The following is a 22,236-nucleotide window of genomic DNA, read 5'->3' as shown; positions in this document are numbered from 1 at the left end:
TTCTCTCACTGAATACAAAGGTATCTTAGGCATGAATTCTGCTGGTTACTTTAATAGACCTGTTTTTACTGGCATAAGTCTGCATAAGGTTTATTTATTAGTTCCATGGAGAGTAGGTAACCTTTCTGGTAAAAGGATTTAGCTTAAAAGATTCATCGTCTTGAGAAATTTTTATGTGTGAGTCTTGCTGTTTCTCTGACCTCTCACTGATTTGCAGTGTTTGCACAACAAGCTCTAATCATGAGCTGCAACAGAATCGGAAAGAGAAGAAAAGATGAATCCAGGTAGAGGAAAATACTCCAAATGGGCTGGTGAGAGGGAAGAAAAAAAACACAAGAAAAGCTGAGCAGCACAGACAGCTGGTCTGTATTCGCTCAGTAAACAGCTGGTCTGTATTCGCTCCCTTACTCCCTCCAGTGTGGACTGGAGGGAGTAAGGGAGGGAGGTTAAAGGACAGAAAAAGAGGCACCTACACAACAATCAGAAGTGAGGCTGAGCTAATTTAGGCACATCCTGATGATGATCCATATCCGAGAGGAAACATTTACATTACCTATAAATTCATTTAACTTGACCCTCAAAACCTTGGCCAAGACGACATCATCTTTAAAGCCCACAAAGAAGGAAACGTACCTATTTACTGAGGGTCTCCTGTCTGCCAGGCACTTTGCTGTGCACTCAGTTCTGCCATGACCTAGCTCATGTGTACTTTTACAGCCTCATCCTGTCACTGTTATCTGAGCCACACTTACTTTTCAGGTTCTAGAACATGCTAAACTCTTTCTGTGTCGGGCCCATTGTCCAGGTTAGTCCCCCTAAAGGTCACATCCCATAACTCTTCATATTAAATAACATCACATTCCTATGGTGAATGCCACGCCCCTCAAAAACAAACAAAACAACAAAAAACTTAGAGAGAAATGTTATTTGTAATAAGTTTCCCCCTTTTCCACTCCTCAAGCAATATAGGTATCTGTGTATGCATAACACAAAAGTTTGGAAGGATGTATACCAACATGTAACCAGTGATTTTGCTTGGTTTGAGGGAATAAGGGTAATTTAGATTATTTATTATTTTATGTTTTTAATTTTTCTATATTTACTAAATCGTCTATAATATTTCAGCTTTCATAACCAGGAAATTTTAGAGCCAGAAAAATGAGACAAATTTTAAAGAAATACATTTAAAGCCTGTGGGGTTATGGATATATATAAAATCTCAAACTGTTAGTTTAACCTTTCAATCCCCATGGCACTCACTAATTTTTGGACAGAATTAACCAGTTGTTCCAGCTATAATGTTGATATATTACGGAGTGATTTTGGAAGCAATTACTCAATTGGTAACAGGAAATGTTTTGGCTCATGGCTCCAAGACAAACTCAGTTTCTTGGCTACAAGGACTAATTAGATTGAAAAAAATTTTCTTTAACTCTGTTAATCAGTTATATTGACAGAACTAACATTTGTCAGGCAGTTTCTATAATTAAGGAACCATAATATATGATTCCAATAAAATATTTCATAGCATAAAAAGTAGTATATGCTAATTTGAATGTTTACTACATATTTAATCACGCTCATATCCATCACTATCACACAAGTTGAAAATGCATATGCCAACCTTTAGCCCAGGGTGACTTCTAAAGCTGAGTTATGAACCCCAACTGAAATAGTGGGGTCATAATGGAAATGCTGACAACCTTAACTATAGCAGCATGAACAACACTGACTATAATAAAATCCTTGTTCAGATATAACTCACATAAAAAGTAAAAGCCAAGGGCTGTGAACAACAGCTCAGTACACTTAAGCCATTTTTCAACATATTCGAAATCCATATAATTCTGTATTCCTTTCAAAGCAACACCTGATGGCTTTTCAGACTTGTGTTTTGTTTCTAAAAAATCGGTATATAGTAATATCTCATATGATTCTCTGTGAAACTTTTTTTCCCCTTTATCTTCAGCTAGTGTGAGCTCTAATGAAACTTTCATGAAATAAATGTTATTTTTGTCTGGCCTTGCTTTGCATTTGCAATATCCCTGGGAATGGACTTGTTCAGTGAATTCAGAGAAATAATAAAGGGCCCAGCAAATTCTGATTAGCAAAGCCTGTTAAAGTGACTCTGCATGAAAATTGTCAGTATTAAACTAAAGATGATAATATTGTTCCACAATAGTTCAATTAGCACACACACACCCCACCGTCAAAGGAGTGATTTCTTTTTTCTTTTATGCAAATAATAAAAAAAGAATACAGAGGAAACCAAGCACATGAGACAAAAAGCTCTAGCAAGAGCAACAGTGACAGTCACTATTTATTTTTTAATTAAAGTGTTACAGTCCTTGAGCACTCACAGCCGCTAGCACACTGCACACTTGGATAGCTGGCAGTAAGCACTGCTGAAGAGAACAATGCTGACAAGCGACTCTTGTCTGCAGATGATCCCTCAAGTCCACTTGGCACAAACTTGGACTTCAAGAACCTGGAGAATGATGTAAAACTGATTTATCTTACATTAACTGTTTCTAGCTGAATTTGGAAATTATGTATGGGAGATGGAGTCTTTGTTTCTTCCAATCTGAGATATTGGCTTATAATTTAAACATTATAACATTTCAACATGAATATGGTCCTAAACATCATCTTCCAAATATTTCATTAATCACAATCATTGCCCATTATTTTAAGACCACAGAAGACCAGAGCCAGGCATGGAATGAAGATGATTAACTGATTATGTTTGTTAGAGAAGCAACAGAAAAAAAGGTTGTTTATAGATTACATTTCTTTTCATATGAAATAAATTGTGAATGTGATTTACTTTGTAGAAGACTGTGTTTAGAGAGATACGATTCTGCTGTGATTAATAGCCATAGAAAATTAAATTACATTTTGCAAAATATTTGAACATCACAAGCCTTTAACATCACATTAAGGCTCAGCACATATTTTTATGTGTTAACTACTTTAAATGACAGCAAATCTTAGATAATTAGTTTTGAATTAAGAAATGCAGATAGGACACAAAATACAAATATGCTAAATGTTTGACCCTGCTATACACTTGTTTTGAAATTTGGTCAGGCACAATAAACATTTCTTTATATTTCCTTCCAAACTTAATTGATTATATTGAATCTGAGATTCCAATTTTTTCTAGAACTTTGCAGTGTTAATGGTATGACACTGCTAATGCTTTTCAGGGAATCACGTGTTTTAAAAATAGGTCCAGGTAATTACATACATTGTTTAGATGCAGTATCTGCATACTTAAATTCCTTCTGTTTTTGCAGCCTTTCATCCATTGTGGTCTCCTCACCCACCACCCACATCACACCCTGAATCCAATGAATATTTAGGTTCTTAATTTTTCCAAAATTTCTCCTTTTCCTTTCCAGTCTCACTGCTATGGCTTCTCAGCTACTAAAAAGAGATCCAGGTCATGAAATACTTGATATTATTATAAAATAGCATATGAGTACATCATGAAAGAGTTCAATTTGTGTTTGTGGATTTTTTTTTAACTTTCAAGGATAAGAAATATATTTCTGTCTGGGTGTTAGTTCCAAGCCTATTTATTTACTATGACAATGTGGAACATTCTTTAACCTACATTGGCACTTTTGTTAAACAGTCATAAAGACACAAACATTTAAATGTTAGTGATTGCTTTCCATCTAATCCTCTCCAGGAGAGGACAATATAAACCATATAATACTTCTGGTGGTGGACCAACTGTAATTCAAGATTAAGTTGGTTATCTACATCCACATGGAGTCTATTAGGCACATACTTAAATCTCACTTTTCTAGGTTTATTTTGGTAAACAATATTTCTCAAAGAAAGGAACTAGCTGGGCATGCATTTGGCTCACTGTTTTCCAGAAGAACAGTTGTCTAACTTCATTGTTAATATTGCAAGTGTCAAAAATGTGCTGCTCTCTGCCACATGGCAATGGTGTCAGGCTCTAGATGTTACACCAATCATTACCACAAAACCCTTGCTTACTGTCTACATGAGCTGTGCCTAAGTTGAAACTGCATTCATTTCCAGAAATTACCTGTTTTAATTCCCATCAGAGTATTTCAGTGCGTGCAAATACAGTCAAAATACAAACATACTCATCAGTCTTCCTTTTATGAAAAGCTGCTGGTTACAAGTATGTATTTTGAATGTTGAAAGGACTTTTAATATTAAAATTATGGTGAGGAGTTAAAACCATAAAACTCTTAGAAGAAAACACAGGGGGAAAGCTTCCTGACATTGGACTTGGCAATGATATTTTGTATTTGACACCAAAAGCACAGGCAACAAAAGTAAAAATAAACAAGTGGGACTATATTAAACTTAAAAGCTTCTGCACAAGAGCGGCAAATTATGAAATAAGGGAAAGTATTTGCAAATGAACATTGGACAAGGGATTAACATCAGAAATACTAATATATAAGAAACATATGCAATTCAATAGCAAAAAAACAACAAACCCCAAATAATCCAATTAAAAATGAGCAAAGGACCCAAGCAGACACTCCTCCAAAGAAGACAAGCAATGCCAATTGGTGTAAGAAAAAGTGCTTAACATCACTAATCATCAGGAAATAGAAACCAAATCACAATCCGATACCAACTTACACCTGTTGAGATGACTATTATAAAAAAATTAAAATATAGCAAGTGTTGCCAAGGACATGGAAAAAGGGAACCTTTGTACACTATTGGTAGAATTGTAAACTGGTACAACCACTATGAAAAAACAGCATGGACATTCTTAAAAAAAATAAAAATAGAATTTCCATATAAGGCAGCAATCCCACTTCTCGGTATTCATCTGAAGAAAATGAAATTATCACCTCATAGAGATATCAGCATCCCCATTTTCATTACCTTATTATTCACAGTAACCAAGATATGGAAAGAATCTAAGTGTTTGTTGATAGATGAGTGGATAAAGAAAATTATATAGCCCTAGCCGAGTAGCTCAATTGGTTAGAACATTGTCCTAATATGCCAAGGTTGTGGGTTTGATCCCTGGTCAGGGCACATACAAGAATCAAGGAATGAATACATAAATACGTGGAAAAAATAAATTAATGTCTGTCTCTCTCTCTCTCTCTCTCTTCACCTCCCTATCTCTAACTAAAATTAATAAATAAAAATTAAAAAAGAAAAAATATATAAAACAGAATATTATTCATCCTTCAAAGAGAAATAAGTCTGGTGATTTGCAAAATGGACAAATCTAGAGGACACTAGAGGCCCGGTGAATGAAAATTCATGTACTGGAGAGGGGGGGTCCCCTCAGCCCGGCCTGCCCCCTCTCACAGTCCAGGAGCCCTCAGGGTCAGGAGGCAACCTGGTGATCAGGGGAAGGCGACGTCCCATCACACCTCTGCTGCTGCCACTGCCAGCAGCGCAAGCCTCGGCCGGTCCTGGTTACCTGAGCCTTGGGCGGCCCTGGAAGGCTGGGGGGCTGTGGGGACTGGGCACCGCCATCTTGTGGCTGCGGGAGCCACCATCTTTGAGGGCATGGCAGTCAATTAGCATATTCCCTCCTTATTGCCTGTGGATGCCGCCATCTTTGAGGGCGGGGTAGTCAATTAGCATATTCTCTCCTTATTGGCTGTGGGCACCACCATCTTTGCAACTGCATGAGGGTCAATTAGCATATTGCCGCTTTATTAGATAGGATTATGGTGAGTGAAATAAGCCAGACACAGAAAGACAAATACTGCATGATCTTACTTAAATGTGGACTCTAAAAAAGTTAAACTCATAGTAAGGTTGTAGAATATCAGAGTCTGGAAGATAAAGAAAAAGAGGAGACACTGATAAAAGGATATACACTTTCAGTTATAAAATAAATTCTGGAGACCTAATAAACAGCATAGTGATTAGTTACATATATAGTGAGGGGCACATGGTGGTGGAGTCCAAAAGCCACAAAAATGGTGTCTGTTTTCCTCAATGCATTTTTCTTAAGAATTTCAATATGCTCTTTCATTCCCTATATACTTCCACTTTCTTGGTGCTCTTATCCACTCACATGGATTTAAATACTATTTCTGATTAGAAGATATTGGAACTGAAGATTTACAAAATAAATAATAATAATCATTTATTAAAAATAAAAATAATTTGTAGGTGACAAATCTTTGCACACTTATAGATCCTCTCAATCCCAGTATACCACATACTATTTCATGTGTGTTAACCTCCAAATAACGATAACCTCCAAATAACGATATACAGAGTTTTATGGCTATTAAGAGTTTATAGAAAGTAGTAGGTAACTTTCAGGATATATATTGAGTGGCCAGATTATTATGATCTCTGAACGCATAATAATCCGGCCACTCAGTGTGTGTGTGAATGTGTGTGTGTGTGTGTGTGTGTGTGTGTATGTATGTATATACACATTAGAGGCCCAGTGCATGAATTCGTGCATGGGTGGGGTCTGGCCAGCCTGGCCAGGGGGATGGGACATGAGCGGTTGGCCAGCCTGCCTGCTGGTCAAACTCCTGGTCAAGAGGACAATTTGCATATTAGCCTTTTATTATATAGGATATACTCTGGATGGCTAGATTATTATGTGTTCAGATATCTTAATAATCTGGTCACTCAGTGTGTGTATGTGTGTGTGTGTGTGTGTGTGTGTATGTGTGTCTATATATATATATATATATATAGGTATATATATATATATATAGACACACACATATATATACACACACACCTCCCTATATCTAAATCATTGATCGGCTGCCTCCTGCAGGTTCCACAATGGGGATCGAGCCCAAAACCCGGGCACGTGCCATGACCGGGAATCGAATCGTGACCTCCTGGTTCATAGGTCGTCACTCAACCACTGAGCCATGCCGGCCAGGCATTCAATCAAGTTTTTAATCAAATATCTCCATAAAAAGGCCCCCGCGACCACTATATGTAATACAACACCCTCCATCATCCTCTATTTTCTTATCTTGCTTTATTTTTCTTTATAACACTTATAACTGAATCCTCCTATGAAAATGAGAACTTGGTTATAGTCACTACTATAGCCCAAACGTAAAGAATGGTGAAAGACATATGATAAGTCCTCAATAATTATTTGTTCAGGAAGTGAGTAAATAAATAAATGAACTGCATAATGAGTCATGTCTTAAATTCAATTATATTTATAAATATAAATACACAGTGGATCTTCATTAAAAGATTCCATGTTTGTGAATTTGTCTACTTGCTGAATTTTCCCTGTAACCCTGGTAAAATCTCACAGCAATTCTGTGGTCATTCACAGACACACACATGCGCATAGTAGTGAAAAATGTGAGTTGCTACAGGCAAATGCTGCCAGCTGAGGTCAAACAAAGTGACACTCTGACTTCTTGTTTTAGCTCACATAAATAGCTAGCCTTTTGTGATCTATTTAGTGCCATGTTTTTCTGATTTGGGTGCATTTTTGAGTGATCTTGTTTTTTAAAATGACCCCCAAGTATAATAATGAAGTGCTGTCTAGCGTTCCTGAGTAAGAAAGTTGTGATGTGCCTCCCAGAGAGAAGATGTGTGTTAAATAGACTTCATTCAGGAATGATTCATACTGCTGCTGGCTGTGAGTTCAATGTTAATGAATCAACCATGTATATTAAACAAGGTATCTTTAAACAAAAACAGACATAAAACAAGGCTATGTTTTGACTGGTTGATGAAAATGTTGAGACCAAAGACGTGCAGGAACATAATCCTATACTTCAACAAGGAACAATGATGATTCAGTATTTGCTAGTTCAGTGTTCATAGTGACTTTATAGAACATAAGCACTGCAAATGACAAGAATCGACTGTATATACTACACAAAAAAATAAAAAAATATTACTGACAGCAAATATTAGTGTTAAGTATATTATCATTCATTTTATTACTTCCTTTAATTCCTATTTCAAATACTTCTAATTATTCCATGTTATAAATATCACAATGAAATTCTTGTGTATAAAACTTAGTGCCCATTTCTGATCATCTTTTTGAGACAAATTAAAGGTGTGCAATTAGTTTGAGGTTCTTGATACATTTTGCTTTCCAAAAAGTTATAGTCATCATGAACTTGGACCATTAATACCTAAGTGTCTCCCATGCACCACCTGAACCAGCACTAAGTATATGAAATAGTTTGTTTTTAACCTCTGCCAATTCAATAGCTAAAAAGTTGTATCTTATTATTTTACTAAAGGCTTGATGCACAAAATTCATGCATGGGGCTCGGCCCTTTCAGCTGCAGTAGATTGCCTTGGTCCCTGCAGCCCCAGCTTCATCTGGAAGGTCGCCCTGGAGGACATCCGGAAGGTCGTTCAGCTGTCCAGTCTAATTAGCATATTATGCTTTTATTATTATAGATGTGCATTTCTTCCATTACTGATGAGGTTGAACATTTTTGGTATGCTTTCCTTCTGAGAATGTTCTGTCCATGTGCCATTTGCCCATTTAAGGGTTAAGAATCATTTCTACTAAGTTTCTAAGCTGGGATATAAACTGAGGCATTCATAGAAATGTTTGAAATAACTCATTTTCCTTTGAATAACACCTAGTCAGGGTGGTTTGTAAGAGTAAAAGATATATGAATAACTATGGAATAGGTTACTGAAGGAAAATGACATATTATTTAAAAAGGGATACAAATGTACAGCTCAGGGACTGCAAGTCCTTATCCTATTAGAGTTAAATAAACTTGTTTTTAGTTGATGACCATATACCCTTCCAGAAGGGTGGGAAATGGAGATATTTATTCTTTGGTCATCATCGCAGGGTGTGTTACTATTTTCTGTGGACATGTAGAAGTAAACATCAATTGAGTAAAACCCTTAATTCTAACAATACCATTTTCATATATTTAGTGGTTTACTGTAGTTTAGGGTAAACCAGTAAGTGTTTGTATTTATATGATGTCACTGGGTGTTTCTAATTATAATAATAAATGTTCCCATTAAAATACAGAATTTACTAAGGTTTATACTGCTTTCTATGTTTTTCTTAAATTTATGAATACAATTTTCATATTTTATAGCTTTTTCAACTCTGCTTTTAATATTACTCTCTACAGTGAAAAACAAAGGGGATAGAGAAGTAGTCCAAAGCTTAGCTCTTATACACTCTGTAACCTTGAGTGCTTTACTTACTGTTTCTGAGACTCAGTCCCCTGTTCCATAAAACCATGCTTCGAACAGTGCCTGGCAATTACTAAGCACTTTATAAATGGTAATGGTTATGATTATCACTACTAGGTATTAGAGAAAATGCATGATTAAGTGAATAAGCAATAGCTAGCATAAACATTAGCCTTCGGTTTTCTGCTACAAATGAAAGCCAAGTCCATTTCTTCAACATGCACATCAAAAATGCTTTATTATCATTTTCATTAATTATTATAATATTTAAAAATTATGCCTTTTTATTTTCCCCAATAATTCGCTATTAATTACTTAGAATATTCTATTATAAACTATATGCTTTTTTTCCATTTTTTATACATTCTAAGGACAAAGATAACCTAGCAAAGTAAGATACTGGAACTTTTATGATCAGCTCTTGAATGTGGAACAGTGATTCCTCCATCAAAGCTTACAGATGTCACTCAAAATCAGATGAGCCTCTGTGATCATGTTTTTAGAGTCTTACTTCTAGAAGACCACAAGATGGAAAAAGTAAAAGAACATGTAAAGAAAACAAAATTAATAACATCATACATTCTTTCAGAGAACTTTGTGATTTAACAAGTAAACTTTGACATTCATTTTAAAAATGAGACTGAACAAACAAAAACAACCTGGCCAAAATCATCTGGAATTAATATCATGTTAGCTTGAATAATAAACCATTATTTATTATATGGTTTGTAGAAAATGAGAAATGCTATTGTAGAAAATGAGACACAGAGACTGAGAAGTTAAATGGCCAAACTATGATCCAACAAGCAGGTAGTAACAAAGTTGAAACTAGAATGTATATGTTATGATTCTCATCTTTGGACGTATTATTTCCAGCATGTGTTTCTTTCAAATAGGACTATACCAGAATCCTTTGCCACAGAGCTATTAGATTCCAATAGGACTCAGTGTCTTTTCACCTTATTATTTTAATAAATCTTCTAATAAAAATACCAGTTTCAGTCTGACTGTTTTACATGAAGATACCATTAAGCAGTTTGAATCATATGAAACTGACACAAGTCAATATTATGCTTGCTATTTACTAATTTACCTCATTGACTTACAGGATCCAAATTCTGGAAAGAGACTCCAGTTAAATTCAGGCAGTGTAACCCACTATGACTTGGTCCTTGTGTTCAAGCCATGTTAGAATTGTGTAAAAAGTGGAGAGTAGAAGCCATGGCTTAGGTTGCTGGGATACCTTTCTTGCAATCTCCTGAAAACCCTAACCCTGTATCCTAGCCCTTGCTGATTCTTATTGATGACTCCAGCAAAAGGACTGGTAGTGGTGAAAACTGCAGCAAAGGTAACCAATTTGATTGCCAGATTCCACCCATTTTTCTCTAGAGTACAAGGGAATCTCCCCTCAGAGCATGAGCCACCTCTTATGACTGCTGTCACAGCAGACAGCTGGTTCTTTCTTCATTTCTGTTGTTCCCTCTTCCCTTTCCCCTCTCCACCTTGACATTACCACTCAACATCAGTCCGTTAACCTCTTGCATCAAATATGTCCCTGAGTTTTACTTCAGGAGTCAATCAAATTATAACGACTTCAGGAGACAATCAACTTATAGCATTTGATGAATGAATATTCACTTTTCAACTAATGAGCTTGAATTCACAATGAGATAAAACTGAACAATATTCCCACATATCCTATTTCCTGACATTGAAGCAAAGTCACAGTGATAACAATGACAGCAGTGACAGGCTCTTGGTGAAAATTTTAACTCCAGATGTGCTCAGAACATGTCGGGATTCAATGCTATACAAGACAGCACAACGCTGACGATAACTATGGAAAGATCACCCTGAGTGTTTACATGGTATATAATGTGCTTAGAGATTTTTTTCTTTTTTCATTTTTTTTAATACTAGAGTGCTCCCATCTAATGTTACACTAAAAGACACAGACAAAATCCTTAAGTGACATACAACTTGCTGAAAAATAATTATTATTTACAATAACATCAGATCAACTCTAACAGTGAATATTTATACAATGAATGTGATCATCATAACTAAGCACAATCATGAAGACCTTTTGAATTAAAATGCAGTACCTTTCTCACTATTCTTAAGACATTGCATATTTTAAAAATTTTAATGACTGGCTTTTCAAAATGCTTTCTTGAACCATACACACATTCTGCACATAGGTGACCAACAAACTAAACACACCCATGAAACCAGGATCCACATCAAGAACAGAACATTCCAGGAACCCCATGAGTCCTCACATAATCCTTCCAGTCACCAACCCACCCCATGAGTAGCCATTATAACGATTTCTAACACCATAGATTAGTTTAAAATAATGCTTTTTGAAGACCCGATTTTCTATTAGTTGCTTAATGTTCAATATGTTGGAATTAAATATCTGCAAATGTATGTTAGTTCATTTAAGTACCCACTGTGGGGTTAAATAAAGACAGTGACAAGAATGAGGCTGATGTTCAATAAGCAGTCACTGAGTTAAATTTACTCTCCACGTCCTGTGTTAGACTTTGCCCTAAAAAAGGAGACAAATCACATTATACATTATTTCAGAAAGCATCATGGCGGGATGCAGCCATAAACATGGAAACCCATAATGCAAGCGAGTAAAGGATCAAGTACCAAACTAAAATGTTCAAATAAGTACCGTGGAAGATGAAGGAAGTGAGAGACCATGTAAAGCCCAAATAGTTGGGAAGTCATTATGGAGGGGTAAGATTTAAGCTGGGACTTCAAAAAGATACTTAAGGACATATATCTTTGTAAATATGAGAGGATGCTCAACTTCACTAGCTTAAGGGAAATTCAAATTAAAACTAGAATTAGATACTACCTCACACGTGTAAGAATGGCTATCATCAAAAAGACAAGAAATAACAAGTGTTGGAGAGATTGTGGCAAAAAAGGAACCCTCATAACTGCTGGTGGGAATGTAATACAGACACTACAGAAAACACTATGGAGGTTCCTAAAAAATTTTAGAATAGACCTACCATATGACCCAGCAGTCCCTCTTTTAGGTATCTACCCCCAAAATTTGAAAACATTTATTCATAAAGATATACATACTACTACATTCACTGCAGCATTATTCATGGAAAACACATGCAAACAATCCTTAAATGGATGATTGAATAAAGAAGATGTGGTACTTACTAGTATATATAAAGTAATACTACTCAGCCATAAGAAAATATGAAACACTGCCATTTACAACAACATGGATGTTTCCTGAGAATATCATGCTAAGCAAAATAAGCGACAGAAGAAAAAGAAGAACCATATGGTTTCATACATATGTGGGATTTAAAACAGAAAGCAACAAACAAACAAACAACAAAAAAAACCTTATATACACAGACAACAGTATGGTGGATACGAAGGGGAAGTGGGTGGGGGCAGATAGAAGAGAGTAAAGGGGGTGAAATATATGGTGATGGAAGGAGACTTGACTTTTGGTGATGAACACACAAAGCAATATACAGATGCAGTATTATAGAACTGTATACTTGAAACATATCTTATAAGCCAATGTCACTTCAATAAATTTAATTTTAAAGATACTTAGGGCTCAAAAGGGCTGAAGGAAGGTGGGGGGCATTTCAGTTTGGAAAAGTGCAGAAGCCTAGGCTGAGACAGGCAAGGTAATGGTGTGAGACAGATAAGCTGCGCATATAAATGTCTAGCAGAAAAAATCCTGGGATGCAAAAGCTAAGGTACCTTGACAAATGCCTATAGAAGTCCATAAAAATTTGTTGATTCAATTATCTTACCTTATAATAGACAAATATGCAAATTGACCGCACCTTCGCTACGCCCAAGCCACGCCCACCAACCAAGCCACGCCCATCAACCACGCCCACCAGGAAACCATTGCAGGGACGTTGGGGTGTGGCGGAGCCCAAGGCCGGGAAAGCCACCCGAGGCTTTCCCGGCCTTGGGCGCCAGCGGGGAGCCTGCGCTGATCTCAGGAGACCACTGGGGGTCGGCTCCTGCGATCGGGTCGCAGGGACGCTGGGTGCGGCCGAGCCCAAGGCCACCGCCCAGGGCCAAGCCCGGACCCTGAAAGAAGGCAGAAGGTGGTGGCCACAGCCAAGGCCTGGGTCCCCGGTGCCAGTAGAAAACTGGTGCAGGCAGCCAGGTGAATGAAGGTCTATTGCACGAATCTTCGTGCAAACGGACTACTAGTATATTAATAAAGCTGTTTAATTTTTTTCATTATAAAGAGAAAATGGATTAACTCTAGAGTGAAGGAGACTGGCAAATTTCACCTTAATCCAGTGAGCAAAGTTAATATCACCAGCAACAGAACAAAGTGAAATCATGTGCCATCAGATAGGCTATAATGAGAATAACACAACACAACTTCTGTGATATTTACAGACTGAGAGAAACTAAAGGGATACAAAAACTAAACATAAACCTTGACATTGGATTCAATCATTTTGGACATTTTGGGGACAATTGGTAAATCAAAATGGTAGTAATCAGATAGCAGTAACATATCAGTGCTATTTTCCTAATTTGGATGGTTATATTGTGGTTGTATAGGAAACTATCTTTGTAGGAAAAACACACTAAAGTATACAGGGGTGATGGACTATCATGTCAGCAACTTATTTTTAAATGGCTCAGAGGGAAAAAAGTTCTTTATACTGTAAAAAAAATTGTTTATTTATGTTAAAACATTTTACTTAAATCCAAATGGCCATGGTCTCTGCTTCCTTTCACTGCTAAGTGAAGATATTAATGTTTTCAACAGTTTCCTCAAGAAATGAAAATGAATTATAGTGTTTTTATACATGAATTGAAAACACTGGTTGGTAATAACTCAATTACTAATCAGCAAGAAAACATGACTTTCTTTCCTAAGTCCTTTTGACTTTTCAGGTTGAAAAGACATTTTTTATACATGTTCTAGACCTCTTATTCTTTTACTATTTTTAAACAATGCACTGTATTAAAAAAAATTAGGGTTGATTAGATGAAGGTAAGGAAGAAAGAAGTATAACAAACTGGAAAATGTATGACTTTGATTCCCTAAAACTTAATATTCCTTTAAATTTTATAAGATATTTATGGTGTTGATATAATAAATATTGTTTGGTGAATGAATTACATTCTAAATTATTTTAAACAGTATGTATGAAAAAAGTTTAAAGGAAACTAAAATATTTAATTTTTTTATTAAAATGATGTAATGATGTATACTCAGTTTAACTCAGATGGCTAACATATTTTAAGATTTTTACTTGATTTTTAGAAAGAGAGAAACATTGATGTGAGAGAGAAACATCAATCAGCTGACTCCTGCATGCTCCCTACTAGGGATTGACCCTGCAACCCAGTCATCTGACCTACAATCAAACCTACCACCTTTCAGTACATGGGACGGCACCCAACCAACTGAGCCATACCGGCCAGGGAAGATTACTAACATTTAAGTAAGGTCAAGTTTACTGATATTTTGTCACATCAGTATATTATTATGTGCTTCCAAAAAGTTCAACTAAAACTCAAAGTTTAAATATACTAGGAAATCCTACAGTTTAATACTTTCTCACATATTGGGTCCTGTGAGTCACTGTACATTAAATGCTCTAGAAACTGTAGGATTTTATTCCATAACTCAAAGATTTTTCAATAAAACTAACAGTGGACAATATGAAAGTAATTTTTTTAGGAATTAGAATAACAGAAGTTTTAGCTGTTAGGCAGATATTACATTGAGACAGTTGGCTGCCATTCATTCCTATGAGACTTTTAATCCTTACTATTCATCATAAACCTTTATGGTTTGGTGGCCTCCATAAGTTTAGGTATCTCCACATTACAGGCAGTCCTCAGGTTACATCCCCCTCACAACCCAGGACTGCTGGCTCCCAACTGCTTGCCTGCCTGCCTTCCTGATTGCCCCTAACCACTTCTGCCTGCCAGCCTGATCACCCTCTAAACACTCTGCTGCCAGCCTGTTTGCCCCCAACTTCCCTCCTCTGCTGGCCTGGTCACCCCTAACTGCCCTCTCCTGCAGGGTTGATCACCTCCAACTGCCTTCCCTTGCAGGCCTGGTCCCTCTCAACTGCCCTCCCTTGCAGGCCGGGTGCCTCCCAACTGCCCTCTCCTGCTGGCCATCTTGTGGTGGTCATCTTGTGTCCACATGGGGGCAGGATCTTTGACCACATGGGGGCAGCTATATTGTGTGTTGCAGTGATGATCAATCTGCATATTACTCTTTTATTAGATAGGATAGAGGCCTGGTACAGGGGTGGGGGCCAGCTGGTTTGCCCTGAAGGGTGTCCCTGATCAGGGTGGGGTTCCTTTGGGGCGTGGGGTGGCCTGAGCGAGGGGCCTGTGGTGGTTTGCAGGCGGGCCACACCCCCTGGCAACGCAAGCAGAGGCCCTGGATTCTGGAATTTATTTTCTTTCTACAATTGAAACTTTTTTTTTTTTTTTATTATTATTTTTTTTCTCTTTTTTTTTTTTCTTTTTTTCTTTTTTTTTTTAATTTCTTTATTGATTAAGGTGTCACATATTTGTCCTCATCCCCCCATTCCCATCCCACCCCTCTCCCCACGCATGCCCCAATCCCCTGTTGAACTTAACCGTTGGATAGGCTTATATGCATGCATACAGGTCCTTTGGTTGAACTCTCCCCCTCCCCCCCACCCTCCCCCTACCCTCCCCTATCCTCCCTCTGAGGCCCGATAGTCCGATCGATGCCTCCTTGATTCTGGTTCTGTTCTTGTTCCTCAGTCTATGTTGTTCATCATTTCCTCTAGATGAATGAGATCAAATGTCACTAGATATATACTAATAAGAACTGAATGTGAGACGAGCAATAATATTTATGCTGACAGGCAAATGAATCAATCTGTAGCGAGCTTCCCCCTGGACCAACAGTTCTTTTGAGAACCAATTTCGATGTCCAGTAGTTCCTTATGTGTACATGTCAGCACTGACCCCTCAGCTCTGGATGGTGGACAAATGGTGGTAACGGAGGTCCGACTCCCTCTGGTTTGGTCTCGGCCGAACCCAGGGGCACGGCGTCACCTGGACTAAGGGGCATGTGGCCTCACCCATACCCAAGGGGCGCGTGGTCTCACCCGGGCCTGGGACCCAGCCTCACCCGGATGGATCCAGGGGCGCACGGCCTCACCCGGACCCAGGATCTGGCTTCACCCGTACCCAGGGACGCTTGGCCTCTCCCAGACCCAGGGGCACGTGGCCTCACCCGGGCTTAGTTGCACAAGGCCTCACCTGGATCCAGGGACACATAGTCTCACCCAGACCCGGGAACGTTTGGCCACTCCCAGACCCAGGGCCACTTGGGCTCACCCGGGCCTAGGTGCACGAGGCCTCATCCGGATCCAGGGATGCATGGTCTCACCCGGACCCAGGGACGCTTGGCCTCTCCCAGACCCAGGGCCACTTGGGCTCACCCGGGCCTAGGTGCACGAGGCCTCACCCGGATCCTGGGACACATGGTCTCACCCGGACCCAGGGATGCTTGGCCTCTCCCAGACCCAGGGCCACTTGGGCTCACCCGGGCCTAGGTGCACGAGGCCTCACCCGGATCCAGGGATACATGGTCTCACCCGGACCCAGGGACACTTGGCCTCTCCCAGACCCAGGGCCACTTGGGCTCACCCGGGCCTAGGTGCACGAGGCCTCACCCGGATCCAGGGAAACATGGTCTCACCCGGACCCAGGGACGCTTGGCCTCTCCCCGACCCAGGGCCACTTGGGCTCACCCGGGCCTAGGTGCACGAGGCCTCACCCGGATCCAGGGACACATGGTCTCACCCTGACCCAGGGATGCTTGGCCTCTCCCAGACCCAGGGCCACTTGGGCTCACCCGGGCCTAGGTGCACGAGGCCTCACCCGGATCCAGGGACACATGGTCTCACCCGGACCCAGGGACGCTTGGCCTCTCCCAGACCCAGGGCCACTTGGGCTCACCCGGGCCTAGGTGCACGAGGCCTCACCCGGATCCAGGGACACATGGTCTCACCCGGACCCAGGGACGCTTGGCCTCTCCCCGACCCAGGGCCACTTGGGCTCACCCGGGCCTAGGTGCACGAGGCCTCACCCGGATCCAGGGACACATGGTCTCACCCTGACCCAGGGATGCTTGGCCTCTCCCAGACCCAGGGCCACTTGGGCTCACCCGGGCCTAGTTGCACGAGGCCTCACCCGGATCCAGGGACACATGGTCTCACACGGACCGAGGGACGCTTGGCCTCTCCCAGACCCAGGGCCACTTGGGCTCACCCGGGCCTAGGTGCACGAGGCCTCACCCGGATCCTGGGACACATGGTCTCACCCGGACCCAGGGATGCTTGGCCTCTCCCAGACCCAGGGCCACTTGGGCTCACCCGGGCCTAGGTGCACGAGGCCTCGCCCGGATCCAGGGACACATGGTCTCACCCGGACCCAGGGACGCTTGGCCTCTCCCAGACCCAGGGCCACTTGGGCTCACCCGGGCCTAGGTGCACGAGGCCTCACCCGGATCCAGGGACACATGGTCTCACCCAGACCCAGGGACGCTTGGCCTCTCCCCGACCCAGGGCCACTTGGGCTCACCCGGGCCTAGGTGCACGAGGCCTCACCCGGATCCAGGGACACATGGTCTCACCCGGACCCAGGGATGCTTGGCCTCTCCCAGACCCAGGGCCACTTGGGCTCACCCGGGCCTAGGTGCACGAGGCCTCACCCGGATCCAGGGACACATGGTCTCACCCGGACCCAGGGACGCTTGGCCTCTCCCCGACCCAGGGCCACTTGGGCTCACCCGGGCCTAGGTGCACGAGGCCTCACCCGGATCCAGGGACACATGGTCTCACCCGGACCCAGGGACGCTTGGCCTCTCCCCGACCCAGGGCCACTTGGGCTCACCCGGGCCTAGGTGCACGAGGCCTCACCCGGATCCAGGGACACATGGTCTCACCCTGACCCAGGGATGCTTGGCCTCTCCCAGACCCAGGGCCACTTGGGCTCACCCGGGCCTAGGTGCACGAGGCCTCACCCAGATCCTGGGACACATGGTCTCACCCGGACCCAGGGATGCTTGGCCTCTCCCAGACCCAGTGCCACTTGGACTCACCCGGGCCTAGGTGCACGAGGCCTCACCCGGATCCAGGGACACATGGTCTCACCCGGACCCAGGGACGCTTGGCCTCTCCCCGACCCAGGGCCACTTGGGCTCACCCGGGCCTAGGTGCACGAGGCCTCACCCGGATCCTGGGACACATGGTCTCACCCGGACCCAGGGACGCTTGGCCTCTCCCAGACCCAGGGCCACTTGGGCTCACCCGGGCCTAGGTGCACGAGGCCTCATCCGGATCCAGGGACGCATGGTCTCACCCGGACTCTACAATTGAAACTTTGTTGCCTGGAGCGGAGCCAAGCCTGAGGTTCCCTCCATGGCCGGCAGCCATTTCTGTTGGGGTTATAATTGAAACTTGGTAGCCTTAAGCGGAGGCCTGTGCCCAGCCAGGTTGTTCGGAAAGCTTTGCTTCCCCTGTTGCCAGGGGCAACCCTGGCCTGCTCTCTTAAGCTCCATTCTGCCGCCATTTCTGTTTGAATTTGTTTACCTTCTATAATTGAAACTTTGTAGCTTGAATGGAGGCTTAGGCCTGGCAAGAGCAGGCGGAAAGCTTGGCTTCCTCTGTTACCTAGGAAACCTTGCTCTCTGTGGGTGTAGCCATCTTGGTTGGGTTAATTTGCATACTCGCTCTGATTGGATGGTGGGCGTGGCTTGTGGGTGTGTCGGAGGTATGGTCAATTTGAATATTTGTCTATTATTAGGTAGGATTTACCACAAGTAAAGGTAAGGAATTGTTATCTTTCTTTTAATTTTTTTTAAGTGTTTCACTTCCTTAGTGCTCTGTATGTGCTCCATGTGAGTGACGTAGGTGCTTATGTAGGTGGGTTCCGACTTATGGTGAAAATCGCGTTACGTCTCACCTTAGGAACGGGTTTCTGATGTAACCTGTGGACCTACTGTACCTTAATTGTTTCATTTATTAATTTTCTCCTTGAAAGAAGTAAAACATGGACCAGGAAATACAGGGAAGTCCTGGTGTCCTCTTTATTCTAACTTATCTTGTTTTTCCTATTGTATTTACAGCAAACAGTAATTTTCAGGTTGTTATTCTCTATTTGTGAACTTCTCATAATGTCTTATTTTCAAATATGCCTGCTGTACTAAAAGGATATGCAATGATTCAACTTAATAAACATTTATTGAGCATTTACTTCTCCCTGACATGCTGCGCTAGCACTGAGCGTATAGGGACACATGGGGCATATTCCTGGTCATTGAGGAACTCAATCTATGAGGTACATAGAGAAGCAAACAATGAAATAAAAAATGCAAGTATACTATGTACTATGTTACAAATAAGGTTAACGTGCTGCTGTGACAGAAAGAAAGGAGAGGATAATTTTGTCAAAATGGGGAGAGAGACTGTGGACCACTACATTGAGGAAGTAGCATTAACATTTCAGTAAGCCTTTCATTTGGTCAGCATTTACTTTCTGTTTTCCAATATGTGAGCATAAATTATTTGTTATATATTCTAGACCACAAAGGAAGCAAACATGGAGCTGAAATATCCTATATAATAAAAGAGAAACATGTAAAATAACTGTACCTCTGCTACGCTCACCAGCCAATCAGGAATGAGTATGCAAATTAACCCAACAAAGATGGTGGGTTAATTTGCATACACAGGTGCCAGGCAGAGAGCAGAGTGGGAGAGCTGGAGCGGCTTGGGGAACTTGGCTCCCCAAGCCACCAGACGGAAAACAGAGAGGGAGAGCTGGCGGTTTGGAGGACTTGGCAGAGCAGGAGGCCTTGGGATGGAGACAGCAGGAAGGGAAAACCCAGAGCCTGGGGAGCACCAGAAATTCTGGGAGTAGTAGTTCTGGTGGCAGCCCCAGGACCACAAGCAGAAGCCCAGAGTGCAGGGAGCACCAGGAATGCTGGGAATCGTAGTTCTGGTGCCAGACAGATCTCCTAGACACTAGAGCAAAGTGAGCCTGGAGCAAGTTACTGTTGTGGTGGGGGCTGGAGGGAAAGCAAAGGTGAGAGACATAAGTAAAATCAGAGTGTCTAGGAAAAGTTAAAGGGAAGATATCCTAAAACTTCCAGGAAATATCCACCAATGAAGCAAAGAAAAAAAAAGCCTCTATTATTCTGTGAGCAAAAAACCAAATTGGGTTGGGGTCTCAGACAATTGGCTCATATGATTGCAAAGACAGACAGAAACTCCCTGATTGGAGAGGGCTCCCAGATTGGAGAGGGTGCAGGGCGGTCTGAGGGACCCACTCCCCGTGCATGAACCTTCGTGCACTGGGCCCCTAGTATTTAATAAAATAACTCTAGACAAGGTCTGAAAACTTTCATTGACTCTCCACCCAGTTGTGTGATTCCTTCATCATTCTGAGCCTCAGTTTCTTCAACTGTAAAATGATGAACTTGGACTAAAAGCCATCTTGGTCCCTTTTTGCAAGGACTCCGTGACTTCTAAAGTTTCTGCAAGCTCTGGAGTTTCAGTAAAAGTTGTTTTGTGTTTTTTCACTCCCCCAACTCTTTTACCCTGCTATTATATTACTTTTTTCTTTTTCTTTATTTCATAGATTTCCCCCTACAATATTTCCTATAATCTGAACTTTTATCATTATTAATCCTATGGATAAAACAGAGTAGATAAATAGGTAATCAGAGTTACTTATTATGACATGAAAAGATGGCAGATATCAAAAGATATAGTTGGTTATTAAATTGTATAATGGATTGATTTGATTCAAAAGAAATTAACACTGTTCATAAGAAACTTAACCAGCTCTTATTTTGTAGGATGGCACTAATTTAACTGAAGTGAAACCCATTTTGGATTTATGCAAAACCTTAGGATTAATAGTGCCTTCAAATATATTAATATAATTTTCCCCTGTTGAGTAGAATAGTTTTAATTAAACTTTACTAACCCCTTTAGTTTAATCCCTGGAGCTAACCTATAAAACACTAGAGGTTTTAAATCAAACCATAAAAATGTTCAAAGCTGAAAGTTGAAGTGATAGCCATGAGGGGTGGGAGGACATTAAAGGATTTACAAAATATGTCTAGTAAACTAGCAATGCTTTATGCAAGATATATCTATATATCTATCACATACAATTATATACACTGATGTATACATAATATTAAAAAGTAATCATTGGGGAAAAGGTAATTGTGGTTTATGAAAAATATTTTCAATATTTAAAGGCATCAGGGTGTCATAGCAACCAGTTTTTTCCCCTCTCTAAGACTCATTGGTATGTCAAACATGAATGAGAGGACCTGCAGATTTATCCTTTAACCTAGAATAAAATGACCAGAGCAAGATTATTTTATTAATAACACTGGTAATAAATTACATTGCAGTATTTTATTCTGAACTTCATAAGGGCTATGAGAATATCTAGAAGAAAGTTAGGCATTCTCCTCCTTCACCCGGCCTGCTTGCCTCCCCTCTTCCTGAAATAATCACTAAATAGATAAATAAACAAGTGAAATCAAACCAAAACAAAACCACTCTATAATTCTTTGGGTGACACTTCATAAATTTCCCCACCCAAGTATTCCTAATGGAAGAGAAGACGGAACACGTGCCCCTAGGGATCTACTGCTAGTTTGAAGTTTCTTTGAAGTCATCTGTTTTATTTTAAAAATTCATGTGGATTTTGCATTCTACTTCATAATATAAATCTGTTTTAATGTAAAAATTATGTGTTTTCTCCAATATCTTTGTATTGCAGAGTTCTAGGAAAATAGGCTAAGTTTACACCACAGCTTTACATCTTCCAAGACCCACACAACTTTAGAAGCTTAGCTTTATAAAGAATAAAGGCAATTATAAGATACATTTTCCCATGGATCTCATATTTTTACTTCATTCAGTTTTCCTTTAACTTCCATGTAATTTTTTTTTCTTTGCCAGTTAATTTGATGTCTATGCCTTCAGGACTGAACTGAAATAGATG

The 22,236-nt window shown here is 40.7% G+C and overlaps 1 protein-coding gene across 1 annotated transcript in view; it reads right to left on the bottom strand.

Annotated features, from left to right (window-relative positions):
* DIAPH2 (diaphanous related formin 2) overlaps positions 1-22,236 on the bottom strand; it is a 988,561-nt gene that overhangs the window by 453,870 nt on the left and 512,455 nt on the right. The gene's annotated exons all lie outside the window — the stretch shown is intronic.

Source organism: Eptesicus fuscus, chromosome 1 (assembly GCF_027574615.1).
Source record: "Eptesicus fuscus isolate TK198812 chromosome 1, DD_ASM_mEF_20220401, whole genome shotgun sequence".
Lineage (NCBI taxonomy): Eukaryota > Metazoa > Chordata > Mammalia > Chiroptera > Vespertilionidae > Eptesicus > Eptesicus fuscus.
The sequence above is the reverse complement of the archived record's forward strand: the minus strand, read 5'-3'. Positions and strand labels throughout refer to the sequence as shown.